The sequence below is a fragment of the Arvicanthis niloticus genome, chromosome 8, assembly GCF_011762505.2.
Source record: "Arvicanthis niloticus isolate mArvNil1 chromosome 8, mArvNil1.pat.X, whole genome shotgun sequence".
NCBI lineage: Eukaryota > Metazoa > Chordata > Mammalia > Rodentia > Muridae > Arvicanthis > Arvicanthis niloticus.
This window is the reverse complement of record NC_047665.1, coordinates 881,249-906,133: the sequence shown is the minus strand read 5'-3', so window position 1 is coordinate 906,133 and position 24,885 is coordinate 881,249. Positions and strand designations below refer to the sequence as shown.

Here is a 24,885-nt window from a genome sequence, read left to right as displayed (position 1 = left end):
ATGTGCTCAGTTCTGTATGCAGAACACAGAGATCTGGCTGCAGTGTAGACTTTGGAATGACTTAGTATTTCGTTAAACATTGTTCTCCATCACCTCCTGATTGGTTAAATAAAGAGCTGACTAGACTATACCTGGGCAGGGTAGGATAAGGTGGGATTTCCATGCCTGGACAGAGGGAGAGGGTCTCAGATGGAAGGAGGGGAGTTGCCATCAGGACAGGAATGAAGAAGGAGGTACTAAAATTAGACTAAGATGATAGGTAACGGGCCATGCGGCTCAGAAGGAGGCCAGACCAGCAAAGTCTGGCTAGAATAGCTCAAAATCTAAGCAACTTAGTGCCTGAAGCTTTTCATATATATGCCAAGTCTCCGTGTAATTATTCAGAACATAGAAAAATGCTGTACTTTTACAAGAATTCTTGTTCTATTTCACATACCAGAGTGGTTCATATAATAAAAAGATACAAGTCAACATGGTATGAAGAACCAGTTTTTATATGCAACTGCTAGATGCAATATTTTACAAAGGAGCTAGCAAAATGTCTGAGCTGATAAAGACCCAAATGGGAGGAGAAAACCAACTCCCAGAACTTGTCCTCTGACCTCTACACAAGTGCTGTGCTGTGTGTATGTGAATAGAATGTTTTACCAAGAACTTTGTTGGCATTACTAGAGATACTACCACTAGATGGCATTGTTTACATTTATAAATGGAAAACTTATAAAAGCACATTTATTTGTTTATTTACATTTTGGTGGGACCAGGGCAGCTCCTTTACTGTTTTGTATCTGCTCAAGAGAGTTCCTTTCTACATTTCTGGTATCCAGATAGGCCAGGGCTCCCTTATGAACTCTATGGATTTATGGACTCTAGTCTTGTCACTCCTGACATCATTTCCTGTTCTCCTTGCTAGCTGACCTCTGACCGTACTCAGCTCCTGCACTTACCTAATTTCACCTGCTTGTTCCGCCTCAGAACCCTTGATACAAGGCCCTTCTTCTGGGATGGCACTGGCCAGATGCTGAGGTTATCCTCCTTAAGTCTTGGTTCAGTTATTTCTCAGTGAATCCCCTGGGCCACCCAAGCACAGCTTTCTTCTTCTTCTTCTTCTTCTTCTTCTTCTTCTTCTTCTTCTTCTTCTTCTTCTTCTTCTTCTTCTTCTTCTTCTTCTTCTTCTTCTTCTTCTTCTTCTTCTTCTTCTTCTTCTTCTGTTTTTCTTTTGTTGTTGTTGTTGTTGTTTTGTTTTTTGAGACATGGTTTCTCTGTGTAGCCCTGGGTGTCCTGGAACTCACTCTGTAGACCAGGCTGGCCTCGAACTCAGAAATCCGTCTGTCTCTGCCTCCCAAGTACTGGGACTAAAGGCGTGCACCACCACTGCCCGGCTAACAGCTATCTTCTTAGCACCCATCACCACCTAACACACTGTATAATTTACCAATTCATTTTCATCTCCAGCAAAATATGACACCTTTCTGAGGGGATCTATTTCAGTCACTGCTCTGCCTCCCACTGCCCTTAAAATACAGGTTAACACATAATGGGTATCCATGGACTCTTGTTAAACAAATGGCAAGACAAACAAATACCACATTACACCCTCTCCACTTAGGAAGCAAGGTTAGATATTGTGTTAGGACAATGAACCACAAGGGACAAAGTGATCTACAGAACAGACTTGATATCAAAGTTTTATTTTATTTGCTTTGAGTGAGTGTGCACATGTGAAGTCAACTCTGGGTGTTCCTCAGGAGTGATCCACCTTGTTTTTAAAACAGGGTCTCTCTCTTGGACTCTGGAGCTCAACAGGAAGGCTACATTGGCCAGCCAGTGATTCCCCTAGCACTGGGATTATACAAGTGTGCCTATCTTCTTACACAGGTTCTAGGGGTTAATCTCAAGTCTTCGTGCTAGTGTGGCAAGCTCTTTATTAACTGAACTATCTCCCCAGCTCCTGAAAGAAATTTTTATAAAGAATATATTCTCTAGGGTCTGGGAATACAGCTCAATTGGTAAAGTGATCAATCTCTGGTACCACATAAGACCAGGTGTGGTGGCGCATATTTGTAACCCCAACACCTGTAAGACAGTAGCAACAGTAGCAAGAGGATCCTTCCTAAATTATAGGCCAGAAACTTCAAGGCAGATCTGGGCTACACACAAAAATCCTATCACCTCCAGCCACCAAAACAAAATAAAAAAAGAATATGCATAGGCCATCTTGGAACTTCCTATGTAGACCAGGCTGGCCTTGAACTCAGACATCCACCTGCTTTCATGCTGGGATTAAAAACATGCACCATTATGCCGAGCTAAATTATTTTTAATAATGTTTTTCAAGATTTATTTGTGTATAAATGTTTTGCCTGTGTGTGTATGTCTGTTCACTACATGTATGTCTGGTGCCCTTAGAGGTCAAAAGAGAGTATCAGATCCTCTGGAACTGGAGTTATGGAGGGAGTTATGGAGTTGTGAGCCACCATTCGAGAACTAGAAGTGGAACTCTAGTTCTTTGCAAGAACAAGTGCTCTCAACCACTGAGCCATCTCTCTAGTCCCAGGTTTAACTTTTTAATTAATTATTAATTAATTACTCTGTGCAGGGGGTCAGAGTATGTACCATGGCACTCACACAGAGGGTTGCTGTCCTTCTTCAGGAGAGTCTCAGGGACTGAACTCCAGTCATCAGGCTTACTGACAAGCACTGCAGCCCACCGAGCCATTTCTCTAATCCCGTGTAGCTGGGTTGGGCTTTCAACAGGTGAAAAGAATGGTTTCCACTTAGATCACTTCTCAGGAGAAATCTACTTCCACATTGAGGGCTCATTAACACCCTGTGGTGTGGGGAGCAGCCAAGAGGAGAAGGCACCTTGCCAAATAGCTGAGCAAGCTTCCTGGAAAGCGGGTCTCTGGCTCTGCTCTAGTCTCCAGATACATTTAGACCAACAATTATCAACTTGTGGGCCATAACCTTTTGGGGGTAAAATGACCCTTTTACAGGGGTCAGCTAAGACCATTGGAAAACATAGATATTTATATTATGATTCAAAACAGTAGCAAAATTACAGTTATGAAGTAGCAATGAAAAAAAAAATGTTATGGTTGGGAGTCACCACAACATGAGGAACTGTATTAAAGGGTTATAATGTTAGGAAGGTTGAGAGCTACTGCTTTAGGCCCTCAGTCTTGGAGTCAATGGAAGAGCAGAGACAAACCACTTCTCTGTACCTTCTCAGTCTCTGACCCACTGAAACCAATCGAATAGATGAATGTTAAGCATCCAGGGAGAACTTTACCTTGTAATGTGTAAGGTTACACACTTATTTACTTATTTGTGTGTGTATGCCCCTGTCACAGTGCATGTGTACAGATCAAGATGACAACTGGCAGGAGTCTGTCTCCTTTCATCCTCTGGGAACTGGGAATTGAATTTAGTCGTTGAGTTTGCGTTGACTGCATGGTAAGCCTTCACCTGCAAGGCCATCTTGTCGGCTCTCATATACATTTTTACACTACATTCATATATGAAAATCACACTCTCTTGCATTGGTCCAAAGCACCTCATCTGAATGCTTCCGTGTTCCCCTAATCCTCAGGAAACCCTGCCCAAACCCAAAGATTTAAATCTAGGTGCTCACTACTTCTGCAAAAACAATGTTACTTGGGCACTTAGATCCAAAACAATCATAAACATTTTAGTTCCTGTCCAACACAGAATATCCATGTTATTGCTAGTGGCCATTAGTTTCCCTCTAGGCACAGGGCTTTGTTTTGTTTTTTTGAGACAGGGTTTTTCTGTGTAACAGAGCCCTTGGCTGTCCAGGACTCAATTTGTACATTAGGCTGGCCTCAAACTCACAGAGACCCACTTGCCTCTGCCTTCCAAGTGCTGGGATTAAAGGTTTGTGTCACCACACCCAGCTGAAATTTGTATTTTTAAAGAAGCTGTGGCTGGTTGTAAGAAAGTTCTAGGAGCCAGAGAAAGGAGTAGTTCTAGACAAATTACTTCACCAAAAGTATAGAACCACTACAAGCAGACTGCTCATCGTTCAACTAAATAAATCAACAAAACCCAATATTTTAGGTTCATCCAAAGTCCTGTATTTGTTGATAACATCTATTCCATTATGTCAAAAGGATATCTTTAGGGCTGGAGAGATGGCTCAGCAGTTAAGAGCATTGATTGCTCTTCCAGAGGTCCTGAGTTCAATTCCCAGCAACCACATGATGGCTCACAACCATCTGTAATGGGATCTGATGCCCTCTTCTGGTGAGTCTGGAGACAGCTACAGTGTACTCATAAATAAATAAATTTAAAGAAAAAGGATATCTGTAGGCTTAGATTTTTCAAACCCTACTTTAATAAAGGGTTCTTTTTAAAATAATTTTTAAAAGATTGATCTATCTATCTATCTATCTATCTATTTATTATTTTTATATGTATTTAGCATTCTGCCTGCTTGTATGCTATGCCTGCAGGCCAGGAGAGGGAAGGGCACCAGATCTCATTACAGATGGTTGTGAACCACCATGTGGTTGCTAGAAATTGAACTCAGGACCTCATGAAGGGCAGCCAGTGCTCTTAACCTCTGAGCCATCTCTCTAGCCCTTAAGCACTTTAACCTCCTTTCTAGCTCACCAGAAGTAGTGGAAAAGTTAATAGGGCAAAGGAGTATGTGGACCTATTTAGAAATAGTTCTTTGGGGCAAATCCAATCTCTGTTGTCAGCATGTCAGCAGTTCAGTTCACATGAATCAGCGGCAGTAGCTCGATCCAGAAGAAACGGTGAGGCTCTGCCAATCAGCCTGAGTCCACACAGAAGTGGCAAGAAGTCACTGGAATATCACAAGAAATTCTTTGGTGAATTTCTCTTTTCGAAGTCACAGCAAATGACCATCAGCAAAGAAGGCTGGGTGAACCAATGCCTGTACAGCACCGTCCACTGTCTGTTGTGCTATATTTATACCCCTTTTAAACATTACCTGTTCTCTCAAGCATCTGCTCTAGCAGAACATCACATGACCTTTCCCAGACAGCTTCCAGAAAAACACCATGTGTCTGCTCTCAGCAAAACATCCCCCCAAGTGCCTGCTTCAGCAAAACATTCTCTCAGAAGACAGTTTCTAGAAAAACATCACATGACACAACTGAGTCTCCAAAGAAACCAGAGATTTCCACTTCAGATATCTTTTGTATGAATTTTCTGATGACCTTTTGAGGGACTCCTTAACCCAAAGTTTCCTGACAAAGTTTGTACATTCTGACTGACATATTCTTGACAACAGTCTTCAGCCTCTTAGCAGTGAAACGTTTAAACTAACCACAAACAGATCAAAACAATGAAATACAATAAAGGTTTGATTTTTGCTCACAAAATGTTCAACTACTAAAAACGTCGAGAGTTTTACTCCCAATATTTATTCAGGTGGCCTTTCATCTCATCGCCTTTAAAAATGGCATTAATACATAGCATCCAAGGTTGACCTAGAAGCCAGATTCATTTTATTATTTATTTTTCATTTATTTAGTATGGGGGAGGGGTATAGTTGGAGGCATCTTCTGCTACATTTGGAGGTCAGAGGGCACCTCTCTCTCTCCACCTAGTCTGAGGTAGAGTCTCTATTGTTTCTTCCCCTGGTCATGTACTCAAGGGTAGCTGACCCAAGAACTTTTAGCTGATTTCTCTTTACCCAGCTCCCAAATTTCACAGTAGGAATGCTGGGATTACAGATACTTGCCAACATGTCCACATATCCTTCATTCTATTTGGTTTCAGGGAACCTAACTCAGGTTATTAGGCTTATGTGGCAAGTGCCTTCCCCTGGGGTCCTCACACTCTTTTTATTCTGAGGGGCCCTGTCATATCTCAGGGATCTTGTATTTATCAGATCTGGTTATGTCATAGATCATAGGCACCCTGTTCTAGCAGTCAGTCACAAAGTGAGGCTTACAAGAAATGGAGACTGGAAATTCTAGAGGGGCTACTGCTTGAAGGAAAAATGAAATTATGACTTATGGACAGAATACCAGACTGTGATTTGTGAGATTTATCTAACAAGATATGGTTTCATATGGAAGGAGTTTTCATAGAAATTCTTTGAAATTCCTGCAGGTAGCCTTGGAACAAAGCTTTTCAAACATTCAAAGTCAGTAATATGGTTTCTCCTGCTGAATCCTGTTTTTCTGGACATGTACTGACACCAAGAACTGTTTTCTTACAGATTTTGAAGAGCTTTTTCCTGTCAAAATCTTCATAGGTCAAATGGATAATTCTTTTGTCAGAAATATTTATCTTCAGGACATCTTCTCTCCTGGAATTCTCTGGTATATATTTAGATCTGACCTTAACCATATTTACTGAGTTCATAAGACTTCTTCCCATAATGAATTCTTTGACGTAGTCTAAGGTTTGATTAAGATTCTAAGTCTTCAGCTAATTGGCTAAAAGTTTTCCCACAGTCATTACACTGGAAGGATTTCTCTCCTGTATGAATTCTCTCATGGTCACTAAGGATTGCCTTTCATACAAATGTTCCCCCAAGTTGATTACACTTAAATGGTTTCTTTCCAGTGTGGATTCTTTAGTGTACCCTAAGGGTTGATGTCAGGGCAAATTTTTTTCCCATGGTCATGACATTTGAACAATTTCTCTCCTGTGTGAATTCTTTGATGTTGAAGGAGATGATCCTTTTGCCAGAAGGATTTTTCAAGTTCATTACATTGGTAAGTTTTTTTCTCTCACCTTAAGTTCTTTGATTTCTGACCAGAAGTTTTTCCACATACAGTGCACTAAAAGGTTTTTGTTCCTGTGTGGATTCCCTGCTGTCCCCAGAAGGTTGACTTTTGTACAAATGGTTTCCCACATCCACTACATTCATGTGCTTTCTCTCCTGTGTGGATTCTCTGTTGTCTCTTGAGAGCTGACTTCTGTTTTCTCACATCCGTCACATTTACACGGTTTCTCTGTGTGTGGATTCTCTGCTGTGTACAGACTTCTGGGAGAAAGCCTTTCCACAGTCATTACATGCAGATGGTTTCTTGCCTGTGTGAGTTCTGTGATGTTGAAAAGGATGTCCTTTCTGACAGAAGGATTTCCCACGTTCATTACAGTTGTAGGGTTTTATCTCGCTGTGAGATCTTTGATATATTTTGTGTAATGTCTGATATGGCCTATTTTCATGACATCTAGATGACTTATTCTCAGTATGAGTCTTGTCATTAGGTTCTAACAGATTCTCTCCTGTGGCAGTTTTCTAAGGTCAAAGAAACAGTGACTGCCTGCAACTATTCCCACATGCATTATACTCAAAGTGTTTCAGACTAATACATTCATCGTTTCCCTCCAGAGCTGACAGCTTAGAGGATGTTCCATACTGGTAAAGACAAGGGTGTTTCTCTGTGCTAATTCTTCTGTGGTCAGAGAAAGTTGTTTTCACCAGTTTTTCCTATACTCACTGTCTTCACAGGGTTCCTCTTCTGCATGAGAATCCTTAAGTGTGACACAGCCTGAACATAGATTTTCCAGTTCCATTACCACTGAAATCTTGTTCCAATGTTTGAAACTTTGGGTGCTCAGGAAGATTCTCCTTATAGCTGAGACTTTTCGTGCTTTGATTGCATTCATAATGGCTCTCTCCTCTTGGAGTTCTATCAGACCTAATTGTGAAAGACAATATCTCATACCCATTGCGGTGACCTGCTTTTTCTTCCTTGTTGAAGAGTTTGTATTATTAATGACAGATTTAGAAGAACTTTGCGAGCTCACTGCCTGTAAGTCACATTTGCAGGAAATCTTTGTTGAACAAAATGGAGTGGTATGAATAATAAATGGTTTTCTTGAAACTCATCTTCTCTGTTCAATGTTATATTACTGATGAGTATAACCCATTCTATGTATTTGTTCTTGATTTCATTTTCCCTCTGAATTAGGTCACCACCACTTCAATCTTCTAAAACTGAGAAAAGTTAAAAATATTTTATGAACTTATCACTCTTATTGATGGGGCTTGAAATCATATACTTTATGTCATACTGCAAACCTAGATTTCATTAAAGCAAATAGTGTTGATATAAATATAAATAATATAAATATAAGAGAGGAAACAAGTAAAGAATGCCTTAGGTAGGCAATGACATATAATAAGTATCATAGACAATATGAGGGTGGGTAAGAAAAAAGAAGATAGAAGTTGTATGTGGGATGATTATTTTAGGCAGAAGGGAAGTAAAGAAAAGAATGAATATAACACAGACTATAAACTTTAGAGTGATAAGAAAAAAATAGAGATTATATTATTAACAAAATAGGCCCAGTACATTTGGGTATGGTGGAACAGACTTTTAATCCCAGCACTTGGGAGAAGCAGAGATAAGAGGATCTCTGTGAATTCCAGGATAGCCAGGATTACATAGAGAGACCCAATCTCAAAAAAAAAAAAACAAAAACAAAAACAAAAACACCCAAAAAATAAAACTAAAACAAATAAATATGCCCAGTACAGAAAGGCTTTTGTTTTGGGGAAGGAAATCATAGAATAGGCCCAGATGTTATCTTGATGATATTGGTCAAACACTAAATTGTTGACATTCTTCATTTGATCTATTTCATTTGCATGGACTCTTCAGTAACAAGTGCCTGACAGCAACAACTTTCCTTTGTTGATAGGAGGAAGTTACTGCTTAACCTCTCCCTTAACAGCTCCCTTATCTTTGAGCTGTGATTCACAGAAATAAAAACAAGTATGGTAAATTCTGATGAAAAGAAAGCCCATCCTGGGCTGAAGAGATGGCTCAGTGGTTAAGAGCACTGGCTGCTCTTCCAGAGAACCAGGGTTCAATTCCCAGCATCCACATGGCAGTTCACAACTGACTGTAACACCAGTTCTAGGGGATCTGACACCCTCACACAGACATACATGCAGGAAAAACACCAATGCGCATAAAATAAAAATAAATTATATTTTTAAAAGCCCATCTTTGGGGACTGGAGAGACAGCTTAGCAGTTAAGGGCACTGACTGCTCTTCCAGAGGAACAAAGTTCAAATCCCATCACCCTCATGGCAGCTCACAACTGTCTATAACTCCAATGACACATCCACATAGATATACATGCAGGAAAAATGCCAATGCACATAACATAAAGGATAAATAAATTTTAAAAAGCCCATCTTTATAACTCCATATGATCTGTAGTTCCATTCTGTCATTGCTGATTTATTCTAAAGGAACTGAAAAGATTTATCTGACCATATCGTCCTCAGTATCCACATTCGATATGAGAGGTGTAGTTTTCAATGGCGCATCATGGAAGGCCTTGTGCAAATATGACACAGTTATGAAAGGTCTGAATCAGGAGTTGGATAGCTCAGAGTCTTAGAGAACTTGCTACTTTTCAGAGGGTCCATGCTTGGTTCCCAGCACCTATACAGGAGTTCACAACCACCTGTACTCCAGTTCCAGGGGATCCAGTGCTCTCTTTTCTCTTCACCTCAACATACATGTGCACATAAGCCCACACTGGTATACACACACACATACATATAAATAAAATAAGAAGGGTCTAAATTCTCTGTGTAATCTAAATATCATTTTTTTTCCTTGCTTGTTTGTTTTGGGTTTTGTTTTGTTTGGAGACAGGGTTTCTCTGTACAGCCCTGGATGTCCTGGAACTCACTCTGTAAACTAAGCTGGCCTTGAACTTAGAGATCTGCCTGCTTCTGCCTCTCAAATCTGGGATTAAAGGCAGGCACCAGAATGCTCACAGCTTGCTTTATTTTTAAAAAATTCTTTATGAATATACTAATATATAAGTTTCTAAAAATATAATTGAATTTTGCCTGTCTCTAAATTTTAGATAAATGTAACCACACATTTCTTTATAGTTTGATTCTATGTAATTCTTTTCTATTTTTACTTTTTTGAGATAGAATCTCACTATATGTAGCCTTGGGTGAAGTGGAACTCAGTAGCTATAAACTGGGCTGGCCTGTAACTTACAGACATCTACCTATTTCTGCCTTCCAAGTGCTGAGATTAAAAGTATGTGCCATCACTCTCATCCTTGGTTTTAGTTTTAATCTGTTTATAGTTATTATACAAATTTTATGTGGCTCTATAATTCCTCTTTAAAGAATATAACTATTTCTCTGTTCTACTGCTAATTAGTCAAATGTTTCCCAATATAAAACAACATCCCCATTTCTAGTCTATTTACATTCTGGAGAACATAATTACGTCTTTGTAGTGTGCGCAGCTAGCAAATGGAGCACATGGTTACGTCACATTACTCTACTGGACATCGTCCTGATTTTACAGTGGTTTTGAGTTTACATTTCTATCCATAGAGATGGGTCCCTGATACTCCATCCATATCTTTACTAGGATTTAACTGATTTGTTACTCTTGCCTGATCTTTTCTCTTAGTTCAACTTACATTTCATTGTATATTTTAATCTAGTGTTCCACAAAAGCGTATGAGATTTGGTACATTTTTAGACTTACTTGCCATTTTGAATGTTTGTGTTCAGAGTCTTTTACCCACTTTTCAGTTAGTTTGTCTGCCTTTCCCAACATCTGTACTAAACTGATCTCTTCTATACTACTTGCTCTATACACCTGTCCTGTAACTCTGGCTTTTTGTCCTTTTAATGTTATTTTTATTATTTTTTTAAATTTATATTTGTTGTGTGTAGTTTGTGCACAGGTATGTACATACACATCCAGATGCCAGGGGTATATATTATATATAGGTGTTTTCTTTAATAAATCTTTATTCCTTTGGGACAACTGGATAAACAGTGAACTCCTAGAATCTGCATGTCTCCTATGTCTCCTATGTAAGGGTTACTGGCACATGCAGCCATGCCTAGTTATTTAATTTGGGTGCTGGGGATTCTTACTCAGATCCTCATGCATGTATGGCAAATGCTTTTTACCAATGAGTCATTTCTCAAGCCTGTGCTGGATCATTTTAATATCAACTTGATACAAGCTGAGGTCATCTGAGAGGAGGGAACCTCAATTGGAAAAATTCCTCTGCAAGATCTGGCTGTTGGCAAACCTGTAGGGCATTTTCTTGTTTAGTGATTAATGGGGGAGGGCCCAGCCTATTGTAGGTAGTGCTATCCCTTGTCTGGTGATCCTAGGTTCTATAGGAGGGCAGGCTGAGTAAGCCATGGGGAAAAAACTGGTAAGTAGCACACCTCAGTGACCTCTGCATCAGTGGCTGTCTCCTGTTCTGAGTTTTTTCTAGGATGAACTACAATGTGGAAGTATAAAACCTTTCCTCTCCAATTTGCTTTTGGTCATGGTGTTTTTATCACGGTAATAGAAACCCCTAAGACAATCATGTCTTAGTTAGGGTTTTATTACTGAGTTGAGACACCATGACCATGGCAACTCTTATAAAAGAAAACATTTAAAAGGAGCTGGCTTACAGCTCAGAGGTTTAATCCATTATGATCATGGCTGGAAGCATGGCAGAGTGCACGCAGGCATGGTGCTGGAGAAGGAGCTGAGAGTTTTACATCTTGATACACAAGCTGCAGGGAGAGACTGCTGTACTATACCTAGTTTGAGCATATGAGACCTCACAGCCCAGCCCCACAGTGACACAGTTCCTTCAGCAAGGCCATATCTACTCCAACAAAGCCATACCTCCTAATAATGCCACTCCCTCTGGGCCAAGCATTCAAACACATGAATCTATTGGGGCCATGCCTATTCACTGAAAAGTCCTAATGTTATCTTATATAAACAAAGTTTTAAAATTTATTTTGGTCAGGTGTGGTAGTGCATGCTTTTAGTCCTAACACTGGGGAGGCAGAGGCCAGTGGATTTCTGTGAGTTCAAAGCCTGGGTAACAAAAGTGAGTTTCAGACCAGCCAAAGCTACATAGTGAGATCCTGTTTCAAATTTATTTGAAAACTTTTGTTTTTTATTTGTTTTTCTGAGCCAGGGTCTTGCAATGTTGCCCAGTCTGGCTTTGAACTCTTGGACTTTCTTGGAAATTCTCCCAGCTCAGTGTTCCAAGTAGATAAGACCTCAGGTGTATGCTATCATGACCTGTGTTACAAAATTTAAATTTTTGATGAAGTCACGCAATAATTTTTCATTATCTGGACTTTTGATATTTTTATCGTTTTCACACAGGCTTTGCAAAACAAAGGTATTTGCCCCTATAAGCACCCTAAGCACCATCAAGTTCTGTTTATTGGTGCTTAGCAGCTCACCTGGGTGACTGCAGTTTGAGAATGTCTCCTCTGAGAGCCAAGGTGCTTCTTGTTACAACCTGAATATCACTTCCGGTTTGGAAATGCAGACCCCTGTTGACAGAGAACACGTGAGAGCTGCGTGATCGGGGTCCCGCAGTGTCTGCCTCCCACTTTCCGTCTCAGGGAAGCATCTACCTACCAGAACCAGTCCTCCAGTGACGAAGGTGGCCTGGCCGGGCCCCACACCCTTCAGCACTCACAGTGGCGCTCTCCACCACAGGACAAAAAGCCAGCCTGGTGCCTGCCACCTGTATCTGTGAAAGCTAAGCGAGAATGCAGTTCCCAGAAGGCTGCACAATACCTTAGCTATCTCAGACTACATCTCCCAGAATGCTCCACCTCTGGTCAGTTGGCTCATCCTGGTGTTTGTTCTTGTAAGGTTTAGGGAATAATAAGGTGCAATGGAAAGTCTATCTTGATACCTGAAACCTGAGCCGAGCACCATAGACTGTGGTTTAGATCTTATAACACAAGAGCAAATGCAAGTGTGTTCTGGATAGCATCTTGGTTGCAGGAACCAAACTGAAAAATGCATCCAGGATCAATATGCGAAGCTTGTCTATGGACTGGATATCACACTTATATTTTAAAAAGTTATAGTGACTCCTATTACCTGTAACTGTAGTACTGTTATGTAGGTAACTTTTTTTTCAGGGATGTATGTTAAAGTATTTCAAGTATACCTCTAGGGATATCTCCTATACACATCTACCTATCGAATCTACATATTTTTCATGCTTTCCACATTTTATATGAAGGAAACTGTAAAGCACCTACTTGTGTGTTTTTATGTATGCCGGTGGAGGTTAGTAATGGGGTTCTCTCCTTCTACTCTATGGGTGATGCGATCAAACTCAAGATGTCAAGAGTTGGCAGCAAATACTTTTACCCTCTGAGTCAATCTTGCCCCATCTTGCTGGCCCTTGCCAAAACATTTTAAAATGAAGCTTGTGCAGGGAAAAGTCTGGACTGTCATTTTGTTGCATAGCTGTTCTTTCAGATTCTTTCAGACTCAAGAGACTGACCAAACTCGGGAGTAAAAACTGTTTGAGGAAGGAAGGCTTATTCTGTTTCTGTTTGCATTTTGCACCAGGAATGCCAACTTTCATGGCGTGTGGAGTTCTTCAACGACGCCTCAGGTACTGTTGAGTCACTCATGGTCCTTCAAGTAACCCCAATAAATCTATTGATTCATCAAACTAGACTTGAATTGAGTTCTTTTTTTTTTTTTTTTTTGACTGTGTTTGGAGCCATGCAACATGGTTCCTAATTGCCCTTAAATTCAGCATGGCCAAGAGAATACACAGTTGAACAAAACTGTACATTGAAACAAAATTTAGGCCAGTTGGTGGTGTCGCACGCCTTTAACCCCAGCACTTGGGAGGCAGAGGCAGGTGGATTTCTGAGTTCCAGGCCAGCCTGGTCTACAGAGTAAGTTCCAGGACAGCCAGGACTACACAGAGAAACCCTGTCACGAAAAACCAAAAAAGGGGCTGGAGAGATGGCTCAGGGGTTAAGAACGCTAACTTCTCTTCCAGAGGTCCTGAGTTCAAATCCCAGCAACCACAAGGTGGCTCCCAACCACCTATAATGAGATCTGATGTCCCCTTCTGGTGTGTCTGAAGACAGCTACAGTGTACTTATATATAATAAATAAATAATTGTTTTAAAAAAATAAACACTAGCTTCACACTGTGTCTTTTTGGAGGCTGCTGAACTCTTGCACATGCACCTTCTGAAGTTGCAATGGAACTTCAACATAACGCAATAGAAACCTCTGAGCAAATCTGATAACAACCTTATCACTCACACACACAGGCAGACACCCACTTTGGTTATTTCATGACAGATATAGTGTATACAATTTACCTGGAATAATTTTAGTTAGATTTATTCAATGTTTATTTATGCTTTGCCTGCCTGTATGTATGTGCATACATACACATACATACATACTTGCATATGTAGTGCCTCTGGAGGTCAGGAGAGGGTTTTGGAGCCCCTGGAAATGATGTTACAAATGATTGTAAGCTGCCATGTTCTCTCACAGAGCAGCAAATGTGATTAACCACTGAGCCATCTCTTCAGCCCTGAGTAAATTTTATATATGAAAGATCAAGATGTGCGAGATATATGAATATCTGGTTATGTTAGCATCACTTTTGAAATCAGTTATCCCTTCCCCATACCACAGAGCACATGGTGACTTTCAGATGTAGCACAGAGAGTTTAAAGAAGGAAAGAACATGTTGCTTCACATAAAGCAAGAAGAGGCCTGAGCAGATTACAGCTTTTCTCAAACACATGAGCTGTGTGACTCATGGAGCAAAAGCTGACCAACGTAGAGCCAGCGAGTGCCAAACCTGTTGGAACATGATTGTTAGGTGACTGAAACTCTCATACAAGTTAAAATTTTGGATATAAAGTACAGTAATGTCTTAAGTGAGAGAATTGTTTCCCAGGGGTTCCCATACCACTAAGGGAAAAACAGGGGTTTACTATGTTATATGCACTGGTTACCCCAAAATAACACAAAAGTATACAGGAAGCGCTGACTTCTTTGAAATTGGCTTTTCTAAAGTATGTAAGTCAGAAGGTACCAGGACAAGAGGAATGTGGTAGGGCACTATGAATTTCCAAATTTCCCATGAAAGATTTGTTATTAATATGCATGTAGAAAGCTGCAGTTAATGTCAGAATTGCTTGTAAAGCAAGGGAGACATAATTCTTTTATCTATCTATCTATCTATCTATCTATCTATCTATCCATCTATATCTCACAGATATATAAATATATCTGTTAAGTGGCATGCTTATATTCCTAAAACAGACAACTCAAAGTACTCACCAGCTTCTTGTCTGTCAGTGCTAACCTTGCCACAGGTGACACAGAAGTTGACTGACAGCTATAAATAAATCCATTTTCCCATTTTTATTATTTTATGTATATTTTAAAAACACGGTCTCAAAATGTTCACAGAAGTTTTATTCACAGTAGCCCCAAACTGGAAAACAAAGATATCGACCCACTGATAAGGAGAACAAATGTCAATGTTTGAGCAAAGGAGTCCTTGGCAAAACAGAGTAAACTACTACCACACAGAAACACACATGAACCTCAGAAACCTTAAGCTCTGTAAAACAGGCCACACCACAAACCATATGTAGCTAATGATTCTACTCATATGTGTTGGATGGTAAAACCATGACAGGAAGTTTGGTAAGGTAAAGCAGTATGAGACCCAGAGACTCGGTGGACACACCCCTGAGACTCAGGTGACTCCCTGCTCCCTGCCAGATTCCTGATCTGAAATGTTCCATGTTCCTCAGATAAAAGAAATGTGTCCTATGGTCGTGTAGGCCCAAAACAAGTTTTCCATGCTAATGAGGTACCTAGAGGCCCTGTAAAATGTATTTAATCTTGGGTCTACCCTGAGAAGTATGGTATGGTACATTATGCATCCATTTTCCAACAGGAACAACAATAAACTCTTTAGAACCATGGACTGTCTCTTTTAACAAGATCCACAGTGAGGAGCCAAGGGGAAGGCATTCAACTACAGAGCTGCGGCTTAATTCTCAGGTAGAAAGCCTCTCTGAGCTCCAGACACAACCCACCTAGCCAGCCTCTGCCAAGCTAAGGACAATCACCACTGGAACAAGCCAGAGCTCTCATCCACCAGTCCTCTCCGCGCCGGGCTACATGCTGTACACCCTGATTCTCGTTCTCTGCTCTTCCTTGACTCCCAGCAGTGCTTGGATGTCCAAGAGTCAGAGAACCCCACAGCCCCAGCCTCATTGCATGCCCAGGGACCCCCAAACTAGCTCCAGCTTTCCCACATCTCAGACTGCGCTTTCCCAACCCAGGAGTGGTGTCTCCTGAGTCTCTGTGCTTCTCTTCAGCCCACGTGGTAGCTTCCCCAAGAAGCTGTGCCCAGTGGTGGAGCAGATGCAGACTGACACCTCTGAGTTGTTATTTGGAAACTGGGGCTCAAGTGGAAGAGTCAGAGGTTACAGAGACTTACTTGGGTTCCACTTCTCCTTTTCCAGTCAATGCATGGACTCTTCTAAGCCTCACAAATGCAATACATTCTCAAGTTGGAAATGAAGAAAGATCTCACCTGAGGTGTTCATGTTCTGTGATAATGTAGATAGCTGAGAAAGCCCTTCTGGGGAAGTGGATGGGGTCACAAGGTCAGCCCACCTCACTGCTCCTAGATTCATAGTCCCAGTGCTATAAACCCAGACTTAGGGCAGCCCTAAAAGCCCCTTAGGTCTTGAAAAGGCAGCAAGAAGGATCATGGGCAAACTGCATTATCTCTATGCAACTCTGAAATGATTGTGGAACATAAACCCATTTTAATGAAAAAATTTTCTAGATTGAATTAACAAAGATGCACACGTCTTCCTAGATAATGAAATGAGGAATACTTTAGTTAACGTATTCCAAAGACTCAAATACTGTTTGCTTATTAAAATTAACTTAGTAGTGGCTGGAGAGATGGCTCAGAAGTTAGAAGTACTTGTTGCTCTTGGAGTAAATCTGGGTTCAGTTCCCACTACCCACATGAGGTAGCTCCAACTCTAGGACAATTGTACTGATATGCTCATACCTACAGGCATGCACACACCTAGGCATAGTTAAAAAACAATAAAAATAAGCCTATAAGAATTACCTAATCAGGTATAAGGCTGAACCACTCTGAATGTGTCTGACCATGTCTGGTCCAAAATTAACTTAGAAAGATCCTTTGTGTGGGTCACTGATCATTGACATAGACAATACATAGAAAACGTACAAAAAAAAGAGATAAGGGGGGCTGGAGAGATGGCTCAGTGGTTAAGAGCACTGACTGCTCTTCCAGAGGTCCTGAGTTCAATTCCCAGTAACCAAATGGTGGCTCACAATCATCTATAATGGGGTCTGATGCCCTCTTCTGATGTGTTTGAAGACAGCTACAGTGTACTCATATACATAAAATAAAATAAATAAATCTTAAAAAAAGAGACCTCTTTCCACAGACAATCAGAGAGAGAGAGAGAGAGAGAGAGAGAGAGAGAGAGAGAGAGAGAGAGAGAGAGAGAGGGAGAGAGAGGAGAGAAGGTTTTTGGTTTTTTTTGCAGGGGAGGGATGCTTTGGTTTTTACCCTGAACTTGAAGGAAGAAGGGTCCAGCATTGCTGTTGACCTGCATGACCTGGTGACATATGTTAACAATTTTATTAATAAGTACAGCATCTTATCTATTTGCAGGGTGCAGGGGAAATGCAACAGACTTAGCAGAAAACTATCCTACAACCAACTGGACAAAGTCACTAGGAATCTAATCAAGCAATGTTACACAAAAGCAACACAGGGTGTCTCAAGTTCGTCACAGACCAAGTAGCCTTGGGACTCATAACCACAGCTCTTGAGTGGGGAAGAGTTGGAGTCACAGGATATGAAATGGCAGCTCCCCCAAGGCCCTTGACACTGGGCTATTACTAGCTTTGCCAAGCATGCTCTTGGTTTTAGACATGGAACTCTGTTCCTTCCCCATTCATCAGGGACCCAGGGAAAGCCATGAAGCCTGGCTCCTAATAGTTTCACTCATTTATCACTGTGTGTGTGTGTGTGTGTGTGTGTGTGTGTGTGTGTACATGTGTACACACAGAATAACCAACGGAAGTCTGATCTCTCTCCCACCACATGTTCAAAGAACTAAAGTCAGTTTGTCAGGATTGGCAGCAAATAGCTCTACCCAATGAGTTATCTTGCTGTCCAGAGATGTCTTGTTGTTTTGTTTTTCAAGGAAGAGACAGGGTTTCTCTGTGTAGCTCTGATAGGCTGAAACTCACTGTGTAGACCAGACTGGCCTCAAACTCAAGAGATCTGCCTGCCTCCCTCCCAAGTGCTGTGATTAAAAGTGTTCACTGCCACCACCACGACAGAGTGAGATGAAATGTTTTAAGTCAAGGATTTTTAACTTTCTGTTTTAACAGGATGAACGTAAGTGACTCCCATGGAAGACAATGATGTCAACTGAATAAACCCTTGCAGTCAGCAAGCTGTTTAATCTAACAGTTTGTTTGTTTTTAAGTTTCCCTGAGGCAAAACAGGCAACTTTGACTTGTAATATTGTTCTGGGATTGTCTGACATCAGGGTACAATCATGAGTATCAAATGTGACATTGTGGGGAAGTAGTGGAACTCCTATGAGTGGAGAAGGGACTCTAGGCACAGTGAAGTGGAAAGAAAGCCCTCGACTTTCTGCCTGTTTGCCCATTTCTGCAGACAATTCCATCGTGGTCTTGCCCAGGAAGCCTACCCTGGACCTCTTCAGCTCTTACTGTTGTTCTCAAATATTTTGTTACATTTTATTTATGTTTTTTTTTTTTTTTTTATCATGAGCACTATTGTGGAGGTCAGAGGACAACTTGTAAAAACTGGTTCTGCCATGCGGGTTGCTGGGATGGAATTTCCATCATCAAGCTGGGAAATGGCAGGAGCCTTCATCTGCCAAGCCATCCCAACAGTTTCATAGTTAATCTTGAATCAAGAGCCTCCACAATGCAAAGTTCAAGTGAGGTGATGTTCCTGTGAATTACAGACAAATGATCTTCAAGAGAGAAGGGTTTCTCTGTGTAGCCCTTGCTATCCTGTAGAACAGATTGGCCATGAACTCACGGAGATCCACCTGCCTTTGTCTCTTGAGTGCTGGAATTAAAGGTTTGTGGTATCACCATGTGCTTGACCTTTTTTTTTTTTTTTTTTTTTTAAATATTGGGAATTAAATTCAACCCATTATGTGATAGGAAGTACTGTACCACAGAGCTATAGTCTTAACCTTTTTTATTCTCTTATTTTTTTAAAGGTTTATTTATTTTTATTTATATGAGTACACCACTGCAGGTGTCTTCAGACACACCATAAGTGGGCATCAGATTCCATTACAGATGGTTGTGAGCCACTGTGTGGTTGTTAGGAATTGAACTCAAGACCTCTGGCAGAGCAGTCAGTGTTCTTAACTGCTGGGCCATCTCTCTAAACCTCTCTTGTTACTTTTTAGATTTTACTTTTTATTAAAGTAAGTGTGTGTGTGTGTGTGTGTGTGTGTGTGTGTGTGTGTGTGTCTGTGTGTAGCTGCCTGCAGATGCCAGAGGCATCAGATCTGGTGCAACTGGATCTGCTAGCTGTGAGCCACATGCTGTGAGTTCTAGAAACTGAAATTGGGGTTCTTTGTAAGAATAGTATGGGCTCTTAATCTTAGAGTTGTCTTTCTTTTTTTTTCTTTCTTTCTTTCTTTCTTTCTTTTTTTTTTTTTTTTTTGGTTTTTCGAGACAGGGTTTCTCTGTGTAGTCCTGGCTGTCCTGGAACTCACTCTGTAGACCAGGCTGGCCTCGAACTCAGGAATCCGCCTGCCTCTGCCTCCCAAGTGCTGGGAATATAAAGGCGTGCGCCACCACCGCCCGGCAAGGCTTGTAAATTTTATCCTACTCAAGAAACCTTCATAGGCATTCATCATAAAGACTACATTTAGGGCTGTGGAGGCAGCCTGGCATGCATGAAAGCCTGGGTTCCATGTCCTGTACCACAAGAACTGGGTGTGAAATGTAGTAGTCCAAGATCTCCAATGGTGGAACTGGGAGGCTCAAGAAGAGCCTAGGACACACAAGACCCTGTCTCAAAAAAGAAAACGAGTGATTACAACTTTTCTTGCAGTCTGTGAAGAATGTCAGGCCTGTGCTAAAAATTTAAGCTGGTCCTCAACTCGAAGCAAATTTGCCAACACACATAAAAGTTAAATAAGATAATTCTCTAAAATGGTACAAGATTACTATCTACAATTATTACCTCTTGCTCTTTTCCCCCAAGGTCCTGCCAACCACTTTTCAGCTTTCTTCTGACTGTGGCATCATCACATCAGTGGAACCACACAGGATTCATCTGTGACTGGCTCATTTCATCTGGAGGGAGGTTCTCAAAGCTCCTCAGAATCTCCTTCGTTTTAGAAGCTAAGTCCAACTCCAGTGTCTGTCTACACACACAGTATTTACCTATCCACCCAAAGACATTAGTTTCCACCTTCCAGCCACAACACTGCTGGATGTGGGTACACAATGCTCTCTTTGTGAGTCTGTTTTAATTCTCCTGTGCATAGATCCAGGTTGTAGGTCAGATTATAATTCTGGGTTGGTTTTTTTTTTTTTGAAAAAAGATTTGTTTATTATTTTTATGTGTGTGTGTTTGGTAGCGTGCATTTATATGCACCATTGGAATACCTGGTAGATATGGAGGCCAGGAGAACCCCCTGTAACTGGAGTTATAGGTAGTTGTGAGTTACCATGTGGGTGCTGGAAACTGAACCTAGGTCCTCTGGAAAAGCAGCCAGTGCTCTTGATTACTGAGCTGTCTATATAGTTATATATATAAACAATAATTCCCCATGACCTCTTCCTGTAGCCTCTATGACCTCTCTATTCCTTTGACTGTATATTTGTATGACTCAGGTACTTCATATCAATGAATCATATAATGCTTGTCTGTTTATGTCTGGCTTATTTCATTTAGCATACTTTCAGAGTTACAGAATGTGACTGTAAAAGTAACTTTTATTCTCCAGTGTTAATTGTCATCTCAGAGGCTTACTGCCTCTATCTGCTAACCTAAGCTTACTCCAGGAAGTTTCTAGCTTCTGTACAATCTTATCTAGGCCCAGAATGTTTTCAGTCTCTGAGACTTGCTGCTGAATAGGCTCACCACTTCCTAGTTCTTTCTGATCTCTGGCTGGCTGGTTCAACTGAGCTTTTCTGGCTCAAACTCTTCTCTAAACTGACTGATTCAATTTGGCTTCTCTCTCTGGGCCTCTCCTGAATTGTTCTGTGTGACCTCAAACTAACTTTAACAATCTGTTCTAATCTGGTTCCTTCTCATTCTCTGGCCCATTTTTATCTTTACTTGTGTCTAGCTTGTTTTTACTCTGCAACCTAATTCTGTAAAACTCTCTCAGTAAAATCTGCTTCCTTCTTCTCTTCTCCCGAGCTGCTCTCTATTAAGTAGCTTCCCTCTCTTCTCTCTTCTCCTAAGAGTTGGGCTTATCCTATCCTGTCAAATCTTTCTCTGATTCGTCACTCTGTCTGCCACTCAATTTCAAACATCAAAGAAATTTTTTATTATCTATGTGAGAAGCTTAAGGTTTATAAATTTTATCTTGCTCAAGAAACCTTTATAATCATTCATTTACTTTCAAAGACATCACTTTCAAACATGAGTGTTTCCTTCTATAAACTAACCTTACCTTCATTGTTTGGGATTAAAGGTGTGTACTAAGTAAGGGCTGAGTCACATCACAGCTAGAAACATGACTTTTCAGTAAAAACACAATCTCAGGGTTCATAATATGATCAACTATCCTGCAACATGTGTCAGAATATCATTCATTTTGAGGGTCAATGACACACCATGATATGTATGTGCCACTGGAAAAAAATCTATTTATACAGGTGGACATAGTACACATCTTTAATCCCAGCACTTAAGAGGCAGAGGCAGGTAGATCTTTGAGTTTGAAGTCAGCCTGGTCTACAGAGCAAATTCCAGGACAGCCAAGACTACACAGAGAAACCTTGTTGTGAAAAAACAAAAACAACAAAAATCTATGTGTTGATGGTCATTTGTATTATACCCACCATCTATATTCTATTAGCAATGCGGTTGCAGGCATGGGGCAGAAGTAACTATTTTAACCCTTGCTTTCAGTTCCTTTGGTACATCCAGATGCTCACTGGTTTGTGGTTACATCCTAAAAAACCTATCATACATTGAAATAGTATATGTCAAAATCCAACCTAATACTTGCAATCCAGCAAACATCATAGCTTAGCCTAGCCTACATTATTATTACCCTTAAACAAGCTACATTTATTATTGTGTATATCTGTATATTTGTGTGCACAGGGGCATACCACAGCATGAATTTGGAGGTTAGAGGCCAACTGGCAGAAACCGGTTCTCTCCTTCTATCATATGGGTCTAGGGATAGAACTCAGATAATTGGTCTTGGCAGCAAATGCCCTTATCTGCTGAGTCAGCTCACGTAGGCCTAGCCTACATGAAATATTCTAATATGAAATATTAGCTGACAAAGTTGTAAAATAATCAAACGTAGACAAAATATAACAAGGTGACAAGTATCTCATATAATTTATTAGATGCACTCCACTGTAGATTGTATCTCATATAATTTATTAGATGCAGTCTACTATACTGTAGAGTATAGTGATTGTTGTTTATCTTCATGATCATCTGGCTTACTAGGGAATACAGCTTCCTGCCGTCCATCTCCCAGCATCACAAGAGAATATTATTTAGCACATCTCACATATGGTTAGCCCAGGACAAGAACCAAATTTAAATTCAAAAAGTATAGTTTCTGTGGCAGGAAAGATGGCTCAGTAAGTAAAGTATATAACATGTAAGTATTAAGACCTCCTAAAAACTTATATAAACAGGACTAGAGAGATGGCTCAGCAGTGAAGAGCACTGACTGCTCTTCTAGAGGTCCTAAGTTCAATTCCCAGGAACCACATGGTGGTTCACCTCCCTGTGTAATGGGATCCAGTGCCTTCTTGTGTGGATGAAGACACCTACAGTTTACTCAGATACATAAAATAAATAAATTAATTAAAAAATAAACAAAGGTAGGTATCCTAGTGCTGACTTCAATGTCTGGTTACTGCATGCATGAACTCACACACACACACACACAGGCACTAGAACTGCTAAGATGGAGACCATCTGTACTTAGGAGTGAAGCTGCTGTACTGTAGAAGGCTTCCTTTATTTAACCCAGGCACTGCCTCAGGGTGCCCACAGCAGCTGTTTTTTTCTATTTGCTTCTCATACAAGCAATGCTAATGAACATGAGGTGGCATCTCAATGTGGTTTGGGTTATATTAAGGCTAGCAGTTCTGAACAGTTTTTTAATGAGCCAATTCATCATTTGTGTATCTTCTTTACAGAAATGACAATGTAAAACTCTTGCCTATTTTTGAATGGGCTGTTATTATAGGTGTTCATAAGACTTATATTTTGAAGCCCTTATCCCTTGAGTGACTCTATTTGTAGATAGGCTTGTGAGTATGAGTAATTAAGGCTAATGAGGTCACAAGGTAGCTGAATGGATTAGTGTCTTTATAAGAGAGACACTAGACAGTGCTCCCCTTTTCTCTATTTCCTTACCCTCCTCCACTCCCTGTGAGTACAGAGGAAAGGTCATCTGAGGACACAGGGAGAGGCAGCAGTTTGAATGCCAGCCAGGAGAGGGGCCACCAGAAACCAATCTTGTAAAACTTCAATTCTTCAATTTCCAGCCTCCAAAACTAAGAACATAAGTGATTATTGTTTAAATCATCTGTCTGTGGTATTCTGTTCTGGTGACCTGAGCAGACTAACATATTCATAAGAGAAAAAAATAATGAAAAATTGATCCATGTAACATCTCTTGTTCTGAGGAAAATATTATTAAGACTTGAAAAGGTACTCAGCTTGACAGCACACGTCTTTAATCCCAGGACTTGAGAGGCAGAAGCAGGCAGATCTCTGTGAGTTTGAGGTTGGACTTGATGAATTCTAAACCAACAAGGGCTATATAGTGAACCCTGTCTTCCTCAAACAAACAAGAATAGAAGAAATTGGTGTAATAGCATATACCTATAAGCCTTGGACTCAGGGAGCTGAGTGGGCAGGACCTAATGAGATCCTTCTAAGATCGCATCAGAGGATACAGTGAGATCCTATCTAAGAAAGGAAGGAAGTCTGTGGAGAAAAACACATGAGAAAATAAGTCACAAATCCCCAAAGGAATATTTTATAGAACACAGAGCTCTCTAAATTGTAATAAATTTGGGGGGGGAAAAGGAGTTGAATGGGCACTTTTCTCCTAAGTAAAAACAAGCTCATTATTAAGTAGCAGGGGAAGGCAAATTTAAACCAAATAGAAATACTGTTAAATGCCTAATGAAATAGATTAAATGTAAAAAGAAGAAATAATGATGTTATTGAATGCTAGTAAAGATATAGATAGATCCTTGGTGCTGGAAAGATGGCTCAGTGGTTAAGAGCACTGACTGCTCTTCCAGAGGTACCAAGTTCAATTCCCAGCAACCACATGGTGGCTCATAATCATCTGTAATGGGATCTGATACCCTCTTCTTGTGTGTCTGAAGTCAGAGACAGTGTACTCATATAAATAAAATAGTTCTTTTTTTAAAAAAAGATGTAGATCCTGGGCCAGCAAGATAGTTTAATGGATAAAAGGTGCTTGCTGTACAACCCGATACCCTGGATTTGATCCCTGCAACCCACTGTGGAGAGAATGTACTCCTGAAAGTTGTTTTCTGACCTCTACAAGCCCATATGTATGCACCCAAGCATGTATACACACACACACACACACACACACACACACACAATATATATATATATATATATATATATATATACATATACATATATATATTTACATATATAACAACAACAATAAAGATAATAAAAACATAGCGAGCTTAGTTGGGTATGGCAGCACATGCCTACAGTTGCAGCACTTGGGAGATAGAGACAGGAAGACCAAGAGTCCA

The 24,885-nt window shown here is 40.5% G+C and overlaps 2 long non-coding RNA genes across 2 annotated transcripts in view; one reads left to right on the top strand and one right to left on the bottom strand.

The window, feature by feature from the left end:
* Nucleotides 1-24,885, top strand: part of LOC143443226 (uncharacterized) — a 39,326-nt gene that overhangs the window by 3,016 nt on the left and 11,425 nt on the right. Inside the window, exons 2-3 of the long non-coding RNA XR_013111990.1 lie at nt 13,363-13,408; nt 20,123-20,378. This is a non-coding gene — a long non-coding RNA (uncharacterized LOC143443226). The remainder of the gene's footprint in view (nt 1-13,362; nt 13,409-20,122; nt 20,379-24,885) is intronic.
* LOC143443225 (uncharacterized) lies at nt 3,539-12,630 on the bottom strand. The gene is made up of 3 exons (XR_013111989.1): nt 12,409-12,630; nt 12,228-12,320; nt 3,539-7,951 (listed from the first exon to the last, which is right to left on the bottom strand). It is a non-coding gene; the product is annotated as an uncharacterized LOC143443225 (long non-coding RNA).